The sequence below is a fragment of the Marmota marmota genome, unplaced genomic scaffold, assembly GCF_001458135.2.
Source record: "Marmota marmota marmota unplaced genomic scaffold, marMar, whole genome shotgun sequence".
Taxonomy (NCBI): domain Eukaryota; kingdom Metazoa; phylum Chordata; class Mammalia; order Rodentia; family Sciuridae; genus Marmota; species Marmota marmota.
The window spans coordinates 16,521,255-16,544,070 of record NW_025999982.1 but is presented as its reverse complement, the minus strand read 5'-3'; the positions used below and the strand labels follow the sequence as shown (position 1 = coordinate 16,544,070).

The following is a 22,816-nucleotide window of genomic DNA, read 5'->3' as shown; positions in this document are numbered from 1 at the left end:
ATAAAAGAATTGCCAACATTAACTGAGTTCCTCTTTAGAATTAAATAATGACTTATTTAGAACTGAAACATGTGATAAGATCCATAGGGGGTTTTCACCAAGGCACATTATCTTGCATAATTCAAGGTAACCAAACAAGAAAAGTAAGTGACTTGTGTTACATGTATATATATATTGCTGTACTGAAGGTCAAAATATGTTCATTTTCCTTTGGTCACAGGAACGTCTTACCCTTCCCATCTTCCTAACTCAGGTATAGTATTTACTGCATTATTTTGAAATAAGAGTTATCCACAGTTGAAGGAAAAACTTTTGTAGCCTTAAATTTTATCCCCAACATTACTTCTAGTAGCTAAGAGTCTAGTAATCATCAGGACTTGCTTCCAATATTTTTCTCAGCATTGTCATGGTCTAATATAGCAGAGAATCAAGAAAAATGGATCATGTAAGGAATATTATATTCATATTTGACACTTATAAATGGGATTGTAGATAAACTGAAGTACCTTTAGGATAAAGCTACTATAGTACAGAGGATATTCAAGACATATCATACTTGAATTGATTGAAGGAGGCAATTTGTCCAACTATTCAATAGGAGTCCTGTGATAGCCAGCTTCAATATTTAGTGATCCTTAAAAAGAAGAAGAAGAGAGGAAGAAGAAGGAGGAGGAGGAAGAGGAGGAAGAGGAGAAGGAGGAGGAGGAGGAGGAGGAAGAAGAAGAAGAGAAGGAGGAGGAGAAGAAGAAGAAGAAGAAGAAGGAGAAGGACTAGAGTGAAACTTAATAGGGAAAAGGTGTTTTAAGAAGTTACTTTTATAGAAGATAGACTAATAAAGAATAAAAGGATGGGGGAGGGGCAGGGAAGGATAGTGGGAGGTGGATAGAATCAAAGTATGTTACATGTATGTATGAATATACCACAATGAAAGCCATTATTCTGTATAATTAGTATGTATGGTTTTTTTTAAAGAGTCAATAAAACACAATGGAGGATGTAGATGAGAAAATGGGGCTTTCTTCTTTTTTTTTTTTTAACCTCCTGTCAATATTCTTCCCAGAAGTCAGCAAACTTTTCCTATAAAGAGCTGGATATTACATACCTCAGGTTTTGCAGGCCACAGGGTCTCTATTACAACTACTCAGCTCAAACAATATATAAATGAACTAATGTTGGAGAAAAAAGAAGTAACTTCTAAAATTAAAAAAGGGACTGTGGCAAAAAATATTTAACAATGTTTCAGTAATAATAATAATAATAATAGACAATTATATGAACCTAAGGTAGAAGTGTAATGTATCTATAAACTCATCACTTTCTCCAGGGGTTTCTCTTCAGATGAATGCATATTCAGAGTTCTATCACTTTGGTGTGCTTACTTGAAAATTAATGTCTTTCTCAGTAGTATCTTAAAGATTACCATGACCAACAGAGAAAAATTTTAAAACAAGGTTTTACATTAACTTCCTTGCAATTGGAGATGTTTGTTAGTGATATGGATTATCATAGTCCAAGTTTTACTATTATGTATTGATTAGTTCTCAAATATTTTTTCCTTCTAAAGGAAATAGGAAAAATTTGCTGCTATATTCTGGGATTCCAGCCTGAGAATGAATAAGAAAGAAAGAAAGTCTACATTTGTAGTAAAGAGTAAGACAGATATTTATTAATAAAAACTGTCCATCTGACCAAGGATATCTGTTCCCACAAAAGTTTTTGAACTCTACAAAAAGCCACAAATTTTATTCCTTAAAAATGTAATTTTTTCAGAGAGTAAGATAATTTTATAACATGTAAGTCTCATAAATACCTCATTTCTTCCAGAGACAATGGTGTTAGCAGGCATATGTTTCGTGGTACTTCTGCAACACGCTGCAGGCATGGTATGGATTTAATCTAATAATAAATTTTGAGCCCTATTAGTAGGATTGCCTCAACCATAGCTCCAGTGGCTGTTATGTAGGAAATTATGATAGTGTCAAATGTTCTGAGACAGAGAATGGAAGGACATATTATCTGGCCACATAATACACCTTTTACTTCATCTTGTTCTCATCACTGTGTATGTTTAATGACTAAATTATCAGACAAAAGGAAAGAGTAACTCTCGTGAACTTATTAATACTATAGGGTAAGCAATAAAACAGTAGATCAGCAATACAAACACCAGATATGATCATAATGATATGTATAGTGTGTATTGAGTATAGTAGATTGAGAAGCAAGGGGACAATGAGCCATTAGAGAAATATGTGAATTTTTATTCTAGAAGTGAAACACATCCCTCTCCTTTCTAAAACAGGAAATTCAGTCAAGTAATAAGAGATCGGCATATAAGTTTCCACTTCCTCTCACCCTCATTGGGAGAGTCAGCTCTTAGGTGGACATAAGGATAAGTAGGACACTGAAATTACACTGTGTACCAGGAGAATGGAAACTGATTTCATACCTCAAACTAGAATAATTATTGTAATTCAGCTTCTGTCTTTATTTAAAGGAATAGTGTTTTAGTCTGACTTCTAAAGAACTAAAGCTTTTTTTAGTCTAAAATGTGCTTAAAGAAACCAAAAAGGTAAAATAAATTTTACATACCTCAAAGGAAGATAAGTAAAATCAAGTTATCCCATAGTTAGGTATCTGCAGAGTTTTTCTTAGTATCTTTGCCAACCACATAAATAGATGGGTGTCAATACAGGAGAGGAAGAATTTTAGATGAAGTTTATTTACACTATTTCCTAGGTGGTAGCTGTATTCCAGGTGCCAGTGTGTTGATTTGGAAGGACTCTATTTAGTATCAAAAGAGTTTGGTTCAGCCAAGTGTAGTGGCCTTTCTCTGCAGTTTCAGCTACTGGGAAGGCTGAGGCAAGAGAATCACTTGAGGCCAGAAGTTGAAGACCAGCATGATAAACATAGCAAGACCCCATCTAAAAAAAAATTAAAAAAAAAAATATATATATATGTGTGTGTGTGTGTATTATGTACATATGTATACATACACATATGATTATATGTTTTATATCTATGGATATACATATTGTGATATATATATATATATCCCAAGCAGAGAGAATGAGAGAGAATTTGGTTTAAATCTTGGCCTAATATTGTTCATTTTCCAAAGGAGATTAAGGATATTTTTCACATATTCCAATTTCTAGGGTCCTCATCTATAAAATGAGCATAGAGCATTAGCCAGTGTCTATTAACATTGACTAATTGTCTGAACATTGCCCATTAAAGAGCTATTTATCTGATCTAGAATATTGCATTTTTACAATGAGAAAAATAACTACCACAATGGCTTGCTTTGAGAATTAAATTATATAACAGTAGTTCCATAAATAGCAGATATTAAAATTATTTCACCTTTTTTTAAGATGTAAAGAAAACACAACATATTGACGAGTGTTGCTAAGGTTGATCACATGGCATGTGCCTACTTAGTACTCCCTGCTACCTTCCAGGGGATCTGCTGTACCTCAAGAATTTCTGTCATTTGCTTTTGGACTCTTTCCTGAATGATGTGATCTGTATCTTTGAAAACATATTTAGCATTCTTCCCACTTATTATCCACGTACTGCTTTAAGTTATAAATCACTATTTTTGCTGCCTTGTGCTCTATAATGATATAACTGGAAAAGCAAAACTAGTAGTGTATATAAGGTGAATTTGAGGTAAGGTCTGTGTATAGTAAGAAAAGAAATTAGATATTAGGCTACTGAAACAACCTTATGCAGAAGAAGGGATGGATTTAGCATACTCATATACTTGTGTGTCTTCTGAAATTATATTTCCTAGAAGCCTATAGTATTTTGCCAACTACTTCATTTAATTTTGACCACTGGTTAAAAAAGTGATTACTAATAAAGGAATAAAAAAGTAAGTGAGTTCACTTATTGCAAAATGTCTATTATAGTAAACTGTTTTCTAAAAATGTAGTAGTAGCTCCAGTATACTACCCTCATTATTGAAATAGAGCCCAGAGGTACGAGAGATCCTGTGAGAGATCTGTTGTCATTTATTAATTTGTCCTCCTAAGTTTAAGTAATCAGTTCCTGGTTATAAAGAAAAAAAAAAGAGATGCTCACATAACTCAGTCAACCTTTCTGAATCTGTTTCCTGCAAAACAAAGAAGAATCTTTCACTTAGAGTCTAGACAGGGAACAGATTTCCACAGGTGGTTTGAATGAAGATCTTCAGTGAGGGATGTTTATGTACAGGCAGAATAGGATTGGAAGGAACATGAATGGAGAATGACAACAGCAGGAAGTCTTTCTACTCCTAGGCCTGAGGGATGCAAGGAGGAAATGAAAGAAAGTGTGAAGCCACCAAAGTGGATTTATAATGCAGGGAGCTATTCCCAGAAATGAAGTGCAGAAGTCAAGGGAGTAAACAAGAGGTGCCCCACCTCTCTCCTCACCCTCAGTTCCTCCAATTTCTCCCTTTGACCCAGAAAACTGGAAGAAAGCCCAGGTAGTGCAAGCTGGAAGGACCAGCTTCCTGGCACAAGTCAGGGCAGAAAAGGGTGGATAATAACTGGATTGAGCGAGACAGCAATTAGAAAAGAATCATCACAGTCTTGTACTAGATAGTTTCCAAGGATTCGTTGTGCTTTCATTGTCCTTATTTTTTTTTTGAGAGAGAGAGAGAGAGAGAGAGAGAGAGAGAATTTTTTTTTTTTTAGTATTTATTTTTCAGTTTTCGGTGGACACAACATCTTTATTTTTTTATGTGGTGCTGAAGATTGAACCCAGCGCCCCGTGAATGTCAGGCGAGAGCGTTACCGCTTGAGCCACATCCCCAGGCCTTTCCTTAATTTTTAAATGGATATTTTTTTTCAGTTTTTAAACATATGCTCTTCTGTAAAATATTTTAGTACTGGCATAAAAACAAACACATAGATCAGTGGGCCAGAATAGAGGACAGAAACAAACCCCATAGCTACAGTCATCTGACTATTGATGAAAGTGCCAAAAACATGCATTGGTGAAAAGACACCCTCTTTAACAAATGATTCTGAGAAAGTATATATCCATATGTAGAAGGTTGATATCCATAACAATTAATAAATGGGCAAATAATTTTTTCCAGACAATTAACCACTGAGCCACATCTCCAGCCCTATTTTATATTTTATTGAGAGACAGGTTCTCACTGAGTTGCTTAGCACCTCACTTTTGCTGAGGCTGGCTCTGAACTATGATTCTCCTGCCTCAACTTCCCTAGCCAAAGGTGTGTGCCACTGCACCAAGCTAAGGAGACACATTTCTTATCTTTTGACTGGTACAAAAGTCAACTCAAATGGATCAAAGACTTAACTATAAGAATTTTTTTTTCTGTTAAAAGAAAAAATGGGGGAAACATTTTAATGTGTATGTGCAGGCAAATCTTCCTGAATAAGATCACCTATAGTTCAGTAAATAAGAAAAAGAATCAATAAATGGGATGGCATCAAATTGAAAAACTCTGCACAGCAAAGAAAACAATAAACTGAGTGAAGAAACAACAATAGAATGAGAGAAAATCCTTGTCAGCTACTCCTCTGACAGAGGACTAAGATCCAGAATATATGAAAAACTCAAAAACCTCAAATTAAAAAATACAATCAATAAATTGGCAAATGAATTGAACAGACACTTCTCAAAAGAAGAAGTACAAATGGCGAATAACTATATAAAAAATATTCAACAATTTTGGTGATCAGGGAAATGCAAATCAAAACTACACTGAAATTCCATCTCATTCCAGCTAGAATGACAAGTATTAGGGATGCAAATAGCAATAAATGCTGGTGAGGATTCAGGGTAAAAAAAGAATTCTTACACACTAAGGCTAATTATATAAATTAGAAAAGCCACTAATCATTATGGGGGTTCTCCAAAGAGCCAAAATTAAGTCTATCATGTAATTATATTTTACCACTCCATATTTATCTAGAATTAAAAGCAACATATTTTAGAGATGCATGCATGTCCATGTTTATTTCAGCACAATTCACAGTAACCAAGTTATGGAATCAGCCTAAGTGTCTGTCCTCAGATGGTTGGATAAAGAAAATTTGCTATACCTATACAATGGAGTTTTATTCTGCCATAAAGAAGAGTGCAATGATGTGATTTGCAAGAAAATTGGTGGAACTAGAGACCATTATGTTGAGCAAAATAAGTCAAACTCATAGACAAAAGTATCATATGTTTTTTCCCATATGTGCAAGCTAGAAGGGTTTAAAAAAAAGACTATGAAATTAGAAGAGAGATTAACAGAGTAGAAGAAGAGGATGTGGGAGCAGATAAAGGGCAGAGGAGATATTGGTTACTAAAATTAATCAAATTGTGATTTTATATATGCATAAATATGCCAGAGTAAAATACATCATTCTGTATAATTAATATGCACTAATAAAAACTAAACATTAAAAATGTTCCTCTGTTTATACTCTTATAAAGATAGAAAATGACAATTTCTTGAGGTTAGTTTAAACATACATATGCACAGAAAACATATTCTTATAAGATATACTGAATATTGTTGGCAAGTGAACCCTGGAATGCTACTCATATTTTTAATTTGATTAATATCTGATATAATATAGCCTTTCTCTGTTTCACTATATTTAAAAAATGGTATTATCTGCATTTTGAATAAATCTGTCTTGCTGGCTACCATGTGGGTCACAGTCTATTTTTGCAGAGCTCCAGAAAGTATTTCTTATTGGAATTTTCTGGTACAATTAGGCCACTGATGAGGATTTTAAATTCTTGCATTGTTGAGAGACAGGATCATGTGTAGACAAGTTACAGATCATATTAATCTATTACTAATGGCAAAAAATGAGTAATTCAAAAAGACAAGCCCATGTTTCCCAGAACAATTCTGTAAATTAGACATGTAATTCTCAAAGCACAGGCCCTGAGTACTTATTAGAAATGCAAATTATCTGGTCCCACCCTGGCTTCCTGAATCAGAAACTAGGAGATGGAGGCTAGCATTCTGCAGGTTAAAAAGTCCTGGGTAACTGCTGTCATTATTAAAGTTTGAGATCATAAAACTAAACATTTTATCAATTACTATATTGATAGAGTAAATTGTAATTCTGTTACTTTGATATTCAATGTTGTAACTTTGTTAACTTCTTGCTTCTTTTTAAAGGCAAATGTCTCATTTTTCTCTTTATTGACCCATCATCCATCAGTTCAAATGGAGATTACTAATAAGCACAATGATCTTAGGAGGATGACAAATCCTAGAGCAAGCAATATGCTTAAAATGGTAAGCCCTATCTTGTCAATGAATCATTACAATCAGCATTTAGCCATTAAACAATGGACATTAAACCAGGACCTATAGATTTAAAAATAATCTGTTTATATTACTGGATAGTTGTCATCTCAGTGTCTGGAACTGGCCATTAAATATACAATTTTGAACTGAAAAACAAAAGTTAATTCTATAAGCAAGGATGGGGGTATAGTTAATGGGTAGATGATATGCAAGAAACCTTACAGATTAAATAAATTGAATAGACACCAATCTGCAAATGAAATCTTAGGATCTATAATAAAATATGGTGAATAGGTTTGTAAATTAAAAGTCTTGCTCTTTTCTGCTATGATTAGTTCTTAAGTTATATAATATATATGTATTTAGACAGTACACTGATCAAAGGGTCATATGCAGATATTTATTAGCATGATAGAATGCTATACCAAAATACAACAAAGCAGGAGATATTTATACACATAAAAAATATCAGGAGGATATGATGGTTGGTTTCGGGCTAGTTATGTAATCTGTAAGTTCCTCAAATTTCTTTCTAGTAGTGGAATTAACTCAAAATTTGCTGTACCTTTGTGGGAATAAATAGAGATGATATTAATGTAAATAAAAAGCCACGTATGTATGAGTACTTAATAAAAATCAGTTTTTTTCTTTCTCTTCTAAATTCAAGTATTTAAAGTGTTATCATATGAAAAATAGATTTGTTGGGACAGATAAAATATCTTTGGAAGTATATATAGCTAGGTAAGTTTTTAAAACCAAAACTAGCAATTTGCTACAATAATCTGTCTTAGAAGGCATATATTTCATTTACAGGCTAAATACTATCCTTTACAGGAGTTTTCCCTTTTTAAATATTTTTTAGTTGTAAATGAATACAATATCTTTATTTTATTTATTTATTTTTTATGTGGTGCTGAGGATCTAATCTAGTGCCTCACACTAGGCAAGCGCTCTACCACTAAGCCACAACCCCAGCCCTAGAGGAGTTTTCAATGACAAATAAGAAATAAAATCTGTTCTCTCTCTAATTCATTTCAATTCTGAGATGCTATGAAAGTTGGTGCTCAATCTAGATTTCAGGAAGGAATTTTTCTACTGAGTCTTTCTTTTCTAAGTAGTTCTTTTGTGCCGGGTGCAGGGAATAAATACCTCATGACTCTAATAAGTAACTAATGTTGCCTTCTCAAAGATATAAGATAATTTTGCTCTATTGTAAACATCTTTTCTCATCCTACTCTGAAAAATTTTTTCTTCTTCAAAAGCAATCTCTAGGAATCTTTGCTTAACTTGTCAGAATTATAATAATAAAATATTTATTTATATTGATTTTCCTAGATTTTTTGAAATTTTGAGATATGGGATAGAGTGGGCATTTATCTTTTCCTTCACAACTGTGAAGTATAACACAGACTTTTCTAATGTTGAATTAGAAAAGTCTAGTTTCTGAGAGTATATTAGTCTATGAAAACTATTACATTTATAGTACCAATTACAGGGGCCAAACAGCACATGCTTAGATCTCGGTTCTTATTAGTTAGATATAATCATTAAAAAAAATGTTTTGTCCTTCTAAAAGATTATGCCCACAGTTTTAAAATGTTTATTGTGCTTCTGGAACACTAGATGACTATTTTTCCCAAAATATTTTATTCTATGACCCCCAGATGGATATATTGTGGTAACTCAATAATTTAAGAAGCAAGAAATGTGTCTTTTATTAGAATCGGGGGGAAATGAGAAATGATAGAAAATGATTCTTCAGACAGGTATTTGTTTTCAACATAGTCATATACTTAACCATTATATTGTGAAACCATCCTATTTTAACTTGTAAATGTTTGTCATGTGCTTTGAGAACTGGAATGCTGAAGTTGCCAAGAATGCTGAAAAGTGGGCAAACAGGTGCACCTTGTCTCACAGCTCAAGAAGTCAATGAAAAGTTAGTTGTAAGTCAAACCTCTAATGACTAATGTGGTGGCATTTTTTTTTAATTTTTTAGTTATAGGTGGATGCAATATCTTTATTTTATTTTTATGTGGTGCTGAGGATCAAACCCAGTGCCTCACGCATATTAGGTGAGCCCTCTACCTCTGAGTCACAACACCAGCTCCATGTGGTGGCATTTTTAAAAGCTAAAGATTAATTAACTATGAACCAGCATGGTAGTGTACGCCTCTAATCCCAGAGCTCCAGAGTCTAAAGCAGGACAATCCAGAGTTCAAAGCCAGCCTCAGCAATGGCCAAGCACTAAGCAACTCAGTGAGACCTTGTCTAAATGAAATACAAAATAGGGCTGGGGATGTAGCTCAGAGGTCCAGTGTCCTTGAGTTCAATTCCCAGGACTCTCTCTCCCACCCCCACCCTGCCTGCCCCCCCCCAAAAAAGATTAACTATGAATGAGGAAGAGAATAAGTTTGGAAATGAAGGACTTGCTTTTATATATCAGTTTTGGTCTTCTCATCCACCCTCACATTCATTTATTTACTTCCAGTCTTTTCTTTTTCAAGACTCATCCTAAAATGACTTTATTCCTGCTGCTTCACACCAGATATTTATATTTTTGTCTGAGAAGCAGTGAAAAGCAAAAGTTAGGACAAAAGAGAACAAAAATAGATTGTTTTAAATATTTTTTGGAACTTAAGTCCACTTAGATATTAATCGTCCATGGTAGCCATATGCCAAGTTTTATTCTTCAAAATCTAAAAATCTCCCACTGAGAATATTATGGCCAAACCCATCAGACCATGAGCTCCTGGCGAAAATTATTACTTTATTTTTATAAGGAATATTTTATTATTACCACTTAGGGTAATTTTCCAGAGCATAAGTGAAAATCGGTTTAATAGTGAATTAATTCTCTACCTGTGTTCCAAGGTCTTCACTCTGTTCCATTCTACCTGACAACTCTAAAATTTACCTTATATCTTTTACTAAAATCTGTTCAGCCTACTGATTACTCCAAACATGGCCTTGTCACTCCTGTGTCCATGACTTTAAATTCATCATTTACCCACTAGACACTACATCTGAGCTCTGATCAGTTTGCTGTTTGCTTCATGTGTGCACCTTATTTCCCCACCTTAAGAGCCAAAGTACAAAAGTCATGTTTGTAATTTCCTTAATATCCCCTACATGTATGTTATAAAGGCATGAGAGTAAATACTCAATAATTGACAAAACATTGAGTTTATCGATATTGCCAAAATCATATCTGTTATCTTATCTCTCTTGTTCCTTCCAATTCTGAGACTCTGTGAAAGTTGGTGCTAAATCTAGTTTATAGGAAGGAATTTTTCTGCTGAGTTTTTTTCCAGAAAGAAAGCTACATAATCAGTTTGAAAACAAAGCATTAATTACATTTTTAAAAGATCTATTCATTCATGGGGAGAAGGAAAAGGAAGTGATTCCAAGTCACAGAGCAATGCTTTTGAAGTTGATACTGGATTTCTTCCACAAATCAGTCAGTTGAAGATAACTGTACATGAATGAGAAGCAATATTGATCTCAGAAACTAAAAAATTTTAATAATTTTCAATGAGAAATCTTTACAAGTACTGATTTAACTACTGGTTCATTATCTTTTCTAATTTTTAGTTGCTAATTGTGGAGAGAAATTATTCATGTCCAGCGCTCCCTTACCATGGTCACATATAATCCAAGTTTTTTATGATGAAGTTAAAAATTTTAAATATGGAGTTGGAGATATTCGAGCAAATTCTAAAACTGGTCATTATACCCAGGTAAAAACATAATGCCAAAACCTTAATGCTTCTCTTTCTTCTATCATCCCAAACTAATCTTTTTCCTCAGTTTTTCCTGGAGATGCCACATACATCTGAACTATGGTTATCTGAGTTTGTGTATGAAAACTACCCTGCTTTATGAAGCATACATTACCCATCAATAGCCACTATTTCTAGGATATTTTCAAACACCTATGTGCTTTTTGTGATTTTGGATTTACCACAATAGAGTCTTTCAAATAATGGCCATAGGAATAAAGTAATAAAATTATCTCAGTTATATTTAGGCAACATTAAATTATCTTGAAGCAAAGAAACAAAAGCTTTGAGCTATTTTCACTGAGCCGGTCACAGCTTGAAATGCTAAAGAGAAAATAATAATCATGAAGTATGTACTCGTATGGATACAAAGTATTTTTAATAGTATTGAATAAGTAATTTTTGTATTTTTGTGACACAAAATTGAAGTTATCTTGTGAAAATTGATATATCTGCAGAAAGGCACAAGGTTGACATGATTTCTTATTGTTTTTCCCTGCAAAACTTGAATTGCAGTTTGCTACTTTTCCTGGTGGCCTGATACCCACTTGCCCACTTCTTTACTAATCACAGGGTAGATCAACTGTTTTAACAAATGTATCATGGATGTATAAAGCTTCCTGTAACTTTAAATGAGGCTCTATAATTGAAAGGAATTTTTTAAAAGAGTAATCATCTAGTTTTAGATGGAAATGTTGGAAATTGGAAGACAATATTTTTCAGCTTTTAAAATTCTCTTCATTAATAACTTTTAATCAGCAATTAAGAAACAAAATGTCATATACTGTGAACACTATCAACTTAATCTAAATAATTTTATTTTAAACTTTTCTCCTGCAGCTTGTTTGGGCCACTTCCCACCAGATTGGTTGTGCCTTAGCCCACTGTCCTCACAAGCACCTCTCCTATTTCTACGTTTGTCATTATTGCCCAGAGTAAGTATTGCACAGAGGATCTTTTTTGGCCTATGGTAGGTCAACGGTTTGCACTTGGGCTATGAACCAACTCCTTTTGTCAATATGAGCTTATAAGGTAGCTGCATAGACATTTAGCATGGATTTGGAAGAAAGGGGAGCATTGGAAAAGACAAGAAACAAGCAGTTAGAACTAAGGGATGATAAAACTAGGAAGCTGATGGCATCATGCATACAGCATGGGCTCTGTGGACCATCAGACTCAAGGACAAACATTGGCATGGTTACTTGCTAGCTGTGTGGGCTTCAGTTCACCAAAAACTTAATAACCTGGAGCTCCTTTCCACTTACCTGTAAAGAGGCAGTGGCAATGTATCCAGGGATTTTTATCAGGATTAAATATGATAAGTCATAATAAGTGCCTGGCATAGTTGACATTAATAAATTTGCAATGAAAGAAAAATCATCTAATAAAGAAGCAAGACATATTTGCTCCGATTCTTAGGAACTAACTTCACTGTAAATTTGTCCTCTGTTTGTATGCCCTTTGTCTATTGGAAAGGTGGTCCAATTCTGACTCTTTTCTTCTGCATATATTTAAATCCTGCATAATTTACCTTCAATTTATTTTTATGGCTCCCGCCTTCAGAAATCTTTCCTTTTGTGAGTTCCTGTGACTGTAGTCCACACACACGGTAAAATCTCGAATTCCTTAATGTTGTCACTAATCCATTCCTCCAAATATTTCTTTGCCAGGGGAAACAATAGAAATACAAAGAAGACCCCATATAAAAAAGGAAAACCATGTGGGGACTGCCCTAATAACTGTGATAATGGGCTTTGCAGTAAGTCATTTATGTTCTTTATCAAATGATGATGTTTCCACATACTCTGATCTTATATGGAAGACAGGCTGAGATTTCACCCTGATACAAGCATGTCCCCATCCTGCTTCTGGGCCCTCCTTTTCCTACTTCAGTCCTTCTGCTCTTTATAACAAACACAGAATTAAAAGTTCTGGTGGTAAGTGCAGCTGCTATTTCAGGATGACACTAACTGAAGTAAGATAAAAATAGTCATGCAGGCCTGGCATAGTGGTGCACACCTCTGATCCCAGTGGTTGGGGAGGCTGAAACAGGAGGATGGTGAATTCAGAGCCAGCCTCGGTAACTAAGCCCTAAGCAACTCAGTGAGACCCTGTCTCTAAATAAAATATAAAAAAGGTCTGTGGATGTGACTTAGTGTTTAAGAGCCCCAGGTTCAATCCCTGTACCAAAAAAAAAAAAAATAGTAATGCAAAACAAATTTAAGCCATGCCAAAGTGGAGTTGAATTTTCCATTTAGCTCCCTTTAGAATCTTCAACTTGTCTTTAGTTAAGGAAGGGAAAAACAGATGTCTAGAAACTAACTGACTATAAAAAGTTAGGTAGGGTCAGGCTCAATTTGCTCCTACCCTTAATAAAAATCAGGAAATATAGGAAAAGAAAAAAATGGTTCCTCTCTAGCAACCATACATCATGGGAAGCAGGCACCTGAAAAAAGAATACTGGACTATTTTAAACACATATGTTGAAGGTTCCAGCAAGTTTTCTACTACTCCCCATAAACTACACACACACACACACACACACACACACACACACAGCAGAATCACTGCTAGTCTGGGCTACTTTTCTTTTTGTTTGGTTGCTACTCCACACCTGTGTGTTGTTGTGTGAAACATGAACTGCTTTTATGCTCCTACTTACAACCCTTGCTCTTTTCTATCATTTCTCTGTTGTACAAACTTATATAACAACACACATACCCTCACACATGCATGTGCTGGGCTAATATATTGAGAAATAAATTTATTTATGTTACTGTACACTTTATTCAAACAGTATAGAAAATTTCTTTGTTTTCTTAAAGCTCTATATTTTGAGAATTCTATATCTGCTACATCAGGTATGTCTATTAAAATAATTTAAGCCTGTTTTCCCTTATTTATATAAGGAGAATTAAAGAAATGAACAATTACAGAGAAAGTGGGTTTTTCTTGAGATGATACAGTTTGGGGAAAGTAATACTATAGACTAAGAAACACCATTTTGTCTTTTGTTTCATTTTAGCCAATCCCTGCAAGTATATTGATAGGTTCTTCAATTGTGCAGATTTAGTCAAAGAATTCGGGTGTGATATAAACATCACAAAAGAAAACTGCAAAGCTACCTGCAGATGCTCTTCTGAGATAAAATAATAACATGGCAACATTTCTTCTCAAGAGTAAAGTGACTCCATTTAAATCCCTGCAAAATTCCATTGTCTTTTTCTTAATGAGTATAGTTTTGAAGCTGTGTTTTATACAATACATCCTAATACCTTCACCCACTGTATTTGTTAATACAAGAATAAGGAAAAATCGGTGATGAGAACAATAAATTCAAAAACTGAATAACAGATAAAAATATAATGCTGAATCTAATAATCTTTATTATAATTGGTAAGACATGTTTACAGCTTTGTGTAATTCACAAATAAATGTGTTCAAAACATTTAAAACCTAGGGCTCAGAAATCTTTTCCTTATTCTAAAGCATTAAAAACTGCATTGGACCAGGTATGGTGGTGCACACCTGTAATCCCAGCAGGTCTGGAGGCTAAGGCAGGAGGATAGCAAGTTCAAAGCCAGCCTCAGCAACATAGCAAAGCCCTAAGCAACTTAGTGATTCCCTGTCTTTAAATTAAAAAAATAAAAAAAGTTTGTGGATGTTGCTCAGTGGTTAAGCACCTCTGGGTTCAATCTCTAATAGAAAAGAAAGAAAGAAAGGAAGGAAGGAAGGAAGGAAGGAAGGAAGAAAGGAAGGAAGGAAGGAAGGAAAATTGCATTGGTAATGGTATGCACCTGGATAGCTCTTTTCTGACTGGAATGAATAATTCAAAGATGACACAGAGATACTGCAATAAAGTTGGGTTTCCTTGATCTGAATGGAAATCAAAAATACATACATATCTATGACTTTGAGCAGAAATGTGGAAGAAGTTACTAAAAGGATGATTCACAAACACCCAGTTACAAGACCTAAATCCATTTATATATTTGGAATCAACAATTGAGGGGAAGTCCATGTCCTGAGAAAAAGCTCCAACAATATACTCATGGATATATTTCTTCAAGCTCTCCTCAGAGGAACCCAGGGCCACTTGCAAATGTGACTGGCAATGGAATATGGGGAAAACATTTGGTTTTTCTTATTGGATATTCATTTAAAACTGATATTGTTCTTCAAAGACCCGAACTACCAACAAGTACATGGGTCAGAGTGGAACTGATGATGGTCAAGACAATGAATTTTTACCTAGTGCATCCCATCCCAGATCACCTCCCAAAGGGAATGCAGCCTGATCCCAAAGTATACAGTCACAAGCCGAGCATGGGCTGTGTGTGGACTGTTGAGCATAGTAGCCTCCTGAGGGAATAAGTCTGGCATTAGGAACTCCCTGTGGCATCCTCACAGGGATTGACTGCTGATGCAGGTGAACTTCCCCCTCAGGCCCTGCCAAAGATCCCACCTAGCACCTGAGATGGGTGTGACCTGCCAAGATGTCAACCAATCTGCTGACTGCAAGAAATCATGATCAAGTCTCTGCCCTTGAAACCTTACCCCTGCCTTTGTTGTACCCCCTTAAATAAACCATCCGAGGCATCTTTCATTTACCTAGTTCCAGGACCCATGGAGACTAGATCTATCAGGGGCTTTGCTTTCTGTAAATATATTTCAGAGTATTTGTGCTTTATTATTTACTAATTATTTGAGATTATAAATTTTAGGGTGGCTTGGATTATCCTGGGCAGGAAGAAGAACCCCTTAATGAGATGCTGGTCTTCATCCCCCTTCATACTATATAGTAGAAATAAATATACATAGAAATTATCAGAATCCCCACACTAGATCTCTGACCTGAAAATTAAGAGTTCCATGGTATAAAGGGCCAAGTGCAAGCCACTGAAACTACCCATTTATTTCTACCAAGATAGCAAATCAAAACTAAATTCACACTGGATGCAGTGGTACAGCCTGTAATCCCAGGCACCCAGAAGGGTAAATCAAAAGAATCAAAAGTCTTAGGCAACCTGACAACTTAGGAAGACTCTATATCTCAAAATAAAAAAAAAATTGTAAAATGGCTGATGGAGTTCAATGATAGAGTATTCCTGTGTTCAATCCTTACTACAGAAAAAAAGAAAAATTCACGTCTTAGGTGTTACAGGAATTTGTGTTGTAATCAAGACATAAAACTTCCAGGTGATAATTGTGACCCATCACAGTTTCATGTGTCCATTTCACTAGTGAAACATCAAGATGGTTTACAGAAAATAATTAAATACTCTCACAAACTTTATCATGTGATGGTGCCACCTACAACTGTAATTTTTGATATCATATGTTCACTAGAGTAAACCAATATATTCCCTAGCACCAGGAATATGAATGTATCTATTGACTTAAAATTATTATAAACAAGATTATCAGAAGCCTACTCTCCCCTCAGTGCTTCTACTAGTATCACCTTTCCTGGATTCACGATACCTTATTTATGCACATGGTATGCCACATAATTTTTAATGGCTTTAATGAAAAGAATAATATTTTGTACACAATAGACATGATATGCAAATTAATATAATAAACACCCATATATTCACCTGCAACTTAAATAAAATATTATTGAAACTACCTATAAAACTTGCTTATTCCTCTTACCTCTGTCTTGAACTTATTGCATATCATACCCATGAGCATCAATATAGTTTTTCCACATGTATTCTTGCACATACTTAGCATTATTTTTCATATTTTCATACATGATATAAATTCTAGCATCACTATACATACCATCAACTTGAATTTTATCTTAATAGTTGTAGGGGTTCTGTATTTGGGATTGGAGTCTCTGATGGCTTCATGACTGTGGCATACTTGTTGGCTAGGAAGTTTCTGTGCAAAGACACAGAATACCTAGCTGCTAGGAAGTTTCAATGCAAAGACACAGAATGTCTGGCTGCTTGGAAAATTTCTGTGCAAAGACACAGGATGCCTAGCTGCTGTAGCAATGCCCTAATTTGAGGAGGTTCTGTGCTAGAGTTTTATCAGCCTTGACCTTGATCTCAGGCACACAGCTCCTGGAAATCACGAAACTCTCTTGTTAAACAACCACAATGTTTCACCAAGCTTCACTGCACCTGAACCTATCCACATAACAGTAACTTTTGAAAAATAGACTTTCTTGAGAGCTACACAAAGCTCCTAACATTGCACATTGCAATTATAGCATGTAACTGGGGAATAAGCTGCATAATGTTACTAACTCTATAACCTGCCTAATGACATAATGAACAATAATGTACTACTGATACCAGTAACCTCATGTAACCTTTATGATATAAATAAAGCTGGTAGCTTGGCCATTCTGCCATTCTGCCATCTTTCTTGCTTCTGCGTATTTTCTCTGTGTCTCTTTTTATTTTCCCTGCAAATCGTATGTTTAGAGAGTATTTATTCTGGCATGATGGGCTCTTCTCATTTTCTCTTTTATATAAACATTGGATTATATTCCCCAACACAATTATTAATTCTTCTATCTTCTATCTGTGGTCATTGTATTGTGATCAGTTTTTCAACATCACAAGTCGTTTTACAATAAATATTTTTGTACATATCCTTGGAAACATGCCCCAGCACTCTCTGAGACTAAAATTGTTGGGCCAAAGAGAATTTGCATTTTCATATTTAATGGAAAGTTCCTAATTATTCTCCAAAAGCTAACAGAATAAATTGGTACTCTCTACTAGATTAGGATTTCTAGTTTTTCATATCCTTGAATACTAGTTTTATTACTTTTTTAAAATTTGCGAATATGATACCCTTTATGGTTTAATTTTTTAATTCCTTTAATCATTTGTTAGGTGGCAAATATTTTCCTCTTACTTCACCTTTTGGCAATTCTACTTTAGTAGTTCTTCTACTATCCTCATTATTGATATCTATTGATATATATTGATATCTATTGATATTGGTGTAAGCAAAAATAACCAACACAGTTTTGGCACCATTATGAAAACACAAATAACCTAGATGGAAGCAGACCTCAAACAGATCAACATGCTTTCCTTTATTCCCCAGCGAAGTCAATCAATCAGGCATTGTAATGGCTCCCCAGTTACAGAGGGTTCTAAGTTTTATAGTTCACAATGAGGGTGGTTTAATTATTGGACACTGAGGCAGAATGTGTTGGTTTGAGCATTCAGGAAATAAGTTATAAAAAATCTGAAACTCATTGTCACTGGGAGAAGCTGAGAACCCAGTGTTCACTGCTTATCTTCTTCCTCTAGAATCCATTTTTCCCAGAGCTTCACTGTTTGCTTTTCTCCTTCCAGGACTCACTGGCAATGGAAAGGGTCCAAGTCAAGGGCCCAGCATTTCAGTATCCACCTCCTCCCTTCAGGACCCACTGGGATTGGGAAGGGATGAATGTTTGCCTTTGGTGCAGATGCTGGGGATGAACCTGGGAAAGGATGAAAGCTTGCTTTTTTCCCCTCGCAGCCCATTTTTACCAGTAAAGAATTTACTAAGGGGGTTTAATGGTTGGCTAATTTCCTCTCTCCTCTGGAGACACAGCATCTTTCCGTATTTTCTAGGGGCTGTCTTATAGGAACATTATTTTCCATAACCCTTCAATTGGCACTGTATATGTATATGTGAAAGTGTTTGTTTTTTTTTCTAAATAATTTATAGTTCTTTATAAATTCTAGATAATAATTATTTATAAGTTATGTTCTTTGAAACTATTTTATCCCTGTTTATGGCTTACAGTTCTAAGGCTTTTAAATTTTTTTATTTTATTCTTTTAAATGTTTTCATCTTTTATTATACATAATTTAAAATTTTGATGTAATAAATTTATTGACCTTTATTCCTTTTTAAAAAACATTTTGCCTTTTATGTTTTAAGAAATCTTCTTTACCTTAATTTGGTGAGATAATCTTTTACTTCTTTTTAAACATATTAAAACTTTTACTTTTCACAGAAAAATGGTAGTTTCTCAAATGCCAAGATGCCTGACAGTGCTGGGTTTTCAATCACTGAGCCACTGTTCAATAGGGCTTCTGGACCTCAAACCTGTTAGCTCTGGGAAATAGTTTAAACCGTTTCTTTGAAATTTCCCTTCCCTTTATTTTCCTTGTGTTTTTTCTGAATATTCAGATGTTGGACTCCTTGATTGATCCTCTTGTTGTTTGTTTTTATTTTGTCTCTCATCTTACATTTCTTTGTGAGTGTTCTGCTTATAGAAAGCTTACTTCACCTTCATCTTCTAAACCTCCAACAGATTTTTTAAATGCCTGCTAACAATTTTTAAATTTCTAAAAGCTTTTGGTTCTCTCCATATTCCTTTTTCTTTGCAGGGGGAAGGGGTTCTGGAAATTGAACTCAGGGGCACTCAACCACTGAGCCACATCCCCAGCCTTTTTTTTTTTTTTTTTTTTTGTATTTTATTTAGAGAAAGGTTCTCACTGAGTTGCTTAGCACCCCATTTTTGCTGAAGCTGGCTTTGAACTCATGATCCCCCTGCCTCAGCCTCCAGAACCGCCAGAATTACAGACATGCGCCACCACACCTGCTCTCCATGTTTTTTTTTAGCACCTTAATCTTCTCATTATATGTTGCCTCATCTCTCAAATGATAGAAGAAAAACTCAGAAATGAGTTTTAAATCAGTTTTAAATTTGTTTTCAGTATTTTGCCTTGTCCCTATGTCCTCTGAGTTTCCTTTCTTTTTGTTTTGATTTCAAATAGTGTTAAATTTCATCAAATTCATGGTGACTATGATTGTTTTTTCCTGTATGAGAGTGGAACACTAAAATGTAGGACAGAAACTTGGCATGCACAGACACAGCTGCTTGGCAGGAAAGCAAAATACCAGGGTGGTTTTGCAAAACTCTCAGGTATATAATTAGACAAATGTTATCTGATAATTTATATAGATATGTTGTTTTTTGCTGTTCAGTTTATGCAGAGAAAAATCTTAAAAAATAAAAAAAAAAAAAACCTTTAACTACAAAGTACAAATCACATTTCAGAATTCTGGGAACTGGAGGAAGATAAAGAGAAGTGCAAATGTTCACTTAGGTCTCCTGTTTTCAGTTTGATGCCTTTTTTTTTCAGCCATGCTTGACCTGTCCTGGATAAGGCTTGGTTTAACCAGTCCAAAGATAAACCTTCAGTTTTCTGTTGGGAGGAGGAAAAGATAGTTTTCTGGATGCTCAGAAAATCAGGGATATAATTCTAAATGCTCCCAATATACATTTTCAACCAATTCTTCTTTTGAAAAATCCTATCCACACTTTCAATTTCAGAAATACTTGGTGTTACCATTTCCTGAGATTTCCTTGGGTTCTATATCATGAATCCTCCACTTTTGAACTTTTCCACCATTAGTGTTCACTGGGTTATTGTAAAGTTTAGTCGAGTTTTTGGATTTAACATACCTTATGCATATACATAATAAGAAAAAAATTCTTATTTTCTCCTGTAGAAATTTAAAATTTGTTTAACTCCTTTTCCCTCAACCTCTTATTCCTCTTCTAATTAAATAAGAAACCCATTAAATTATAAAACTTTTTTTATTCTAAAGTACAATCAAGAATCTTACAGGAGCTGAATAATAAGTTTAGCTACATAAATCCTAATCATATAATCCAGCAATTTTAAAAAGATACAAATAAAAGATAAGGGAAACGAAATAAAATTATGTGATTATCAAAGAGATAAATTTGGCAAAATGCAGACATTGCAAAGCAACATAAGCAAGAAAATGCAACAAAAATATGCACAAAAGATGTTATAACACAATTTTTAAAATAACTAAATTATCAATAAATATGAAATGCAGGCCCACTTTTAAAGCTAATTACAAATACAGAGAAAAAGAAGTTGCCATTTTCTATATATCTTATAGATGTGGAATTAAAGCTTTAAAATATCGAGAACTGATAAAAAATAGTCACTCTTTTTTATGGGGATATAAATTAATATAGATGTGAAGACAACAAATTGATATTTTAATGCACATATTCTTTGGCAACATGAGCTCTAGGAAATTGTTCAGTAGATATATTTTCTTATGTATGGAAGATGTCTCAGCATGGTGATTGCAATAGAGTGTGGAATTGTCAAAAGCAAAAAAAAAATGAAATAATCCAAATACTTAAATTTAAATCAACAAAAGAATTGATTAAGGACATTAGAGTACATCTACAATAGGAATCATCAAACTTTTTCTATAAAGGTTATTATGTAAAAGTTTTAAGATTTATGAGTCACATGAAATTTCTGTTATATCCTTCTTTTTAGAAATATAATATTGCCATACATCCCCTATCTAAAGAGAGGACCACTATAACCAATAAAAATCTTTAATGTGCAAAGGTGGAAATTTTCCATTAACAATGTTTGGTAGAACAAAAAATAATATGAGATATTTTTTTTCATAGTATTAATGTTCTTTCTTATTCTAATGAAAAAACGGTGTGGATCAGACAGGTATACTATATACCTATCTTACTTCATTCCTATTCAATGGAAAAAACTCCTTGGTCAATCCAAGGCTAACCATCATGTTTTGCAACACAATTCCTCTTGCTTACACAAAACTCACAGCAAAGTTTTTTATCCCTTCATGAGAAAGCTCCAAATTGTTTACCTATTAATTCCTTATCTTCCTCTTCTCCATGTTCTCTTCAACCTACCCATTGAAACTTTTATCTCCTTTACTCCTCTACAATTTTTCTTATAAAAGTCAGCAATCTCCTTCTTGTGGTGTTCAATTCCCATTATCTTACTTACACTCTCCTTACTCAGCATTTGATGTTGCTTCTTCCTTTACCAACACATCTCATAACTTCACTTCTAGAAATTTGTTCTGGAGGAATCTGCTTCAAGAAATGCATGTAAATATTTATTTATAAGAATCACTAATCTTGTAACATACCAAATATCCAACAATAGATTATTATATAAGCTCATATATAGCCATGGAGTGGATTTCTATGCAGCCAAAGTTAGACACAGGCATATGAAAATTGGGGACCAAAAAAAATGTTAGCATGTGTTGATCTTTTCCCCAATTCATATGATTAATAAAATGCATATTTCTTTTCTTACAAGTAAACACAGAATAACCTCATGCCCATATCTCTGTCAGAATCTTTTTCCCCCTTTTCTTTTTCTTTGGTGCTGAGGATGGAACCCAGGGCCCACTGCAGGCTTAACATGGACTCTACCTCTGAGATATACCTCCAACCCTGTCAAAGTACTTTTAAGTACACTACTCAGTTTTTGAACAATGCTCCAAATCTTGTTTTGAAGATATAATATCTGGGTGGGATAAAAAGAAGTATGTGTACTGCCCTCTAATCAATCTATGCTAGAGGCTTTGGGAGTCTAAGCCTTTATAATTGTGAATGAAATTTTGTGTTTCTGTGTGTTGGTGGATTTATATCCGAGAACACATTGTTTTGATCATCTTTTTATAAGGATCTGAGAATTGAAAAATAATAATAATAATTGCTCTGACTAATGCTAAGTTTTATTTTGGTTAAACAAGGCCATGAAAGAAAATTGTACATGGGCCCACATTCTTTTCTCTATTAAATTGCTTTGGACAAGTTGTTCTTATACATTATTCCACTAACTTCACTGAGAAACTTTCCACTAAATGTTTAATAATATTAATTGTGAGGATGTGGTTAAGAAGCTTTTGTCCTCAATTACTCAATGTCTTTTTCATATGAATTCACAGA

General features: G+C 34.3%; 1 long non-coding RNA gene across 1 annotated transcript; it reads left to right on the top strand.

Annotated features, from left to right (window-relative positions):
- The first annotated feature begins 208 nt into the window (after positions 1-208).
- On the top strand, positions 209-14,631 carry LOC125617524. Its single transcript, XR_007348567.1, has 8 exons — positions 209-253; positions 1,825-1,883; positions 7,151-7,270; positions 9,138-9,228; positions 10,877-11,022; positions 11,905-11,999; positions 12,735-12,823; positions 14,090-14,631. It is a non-coding gene; the product is annotated as an uncharacterized LOC125617524 (long non-coding RNA).
- Positions 14,632-22,816: the final 8,185 nt, after the last annotated feature.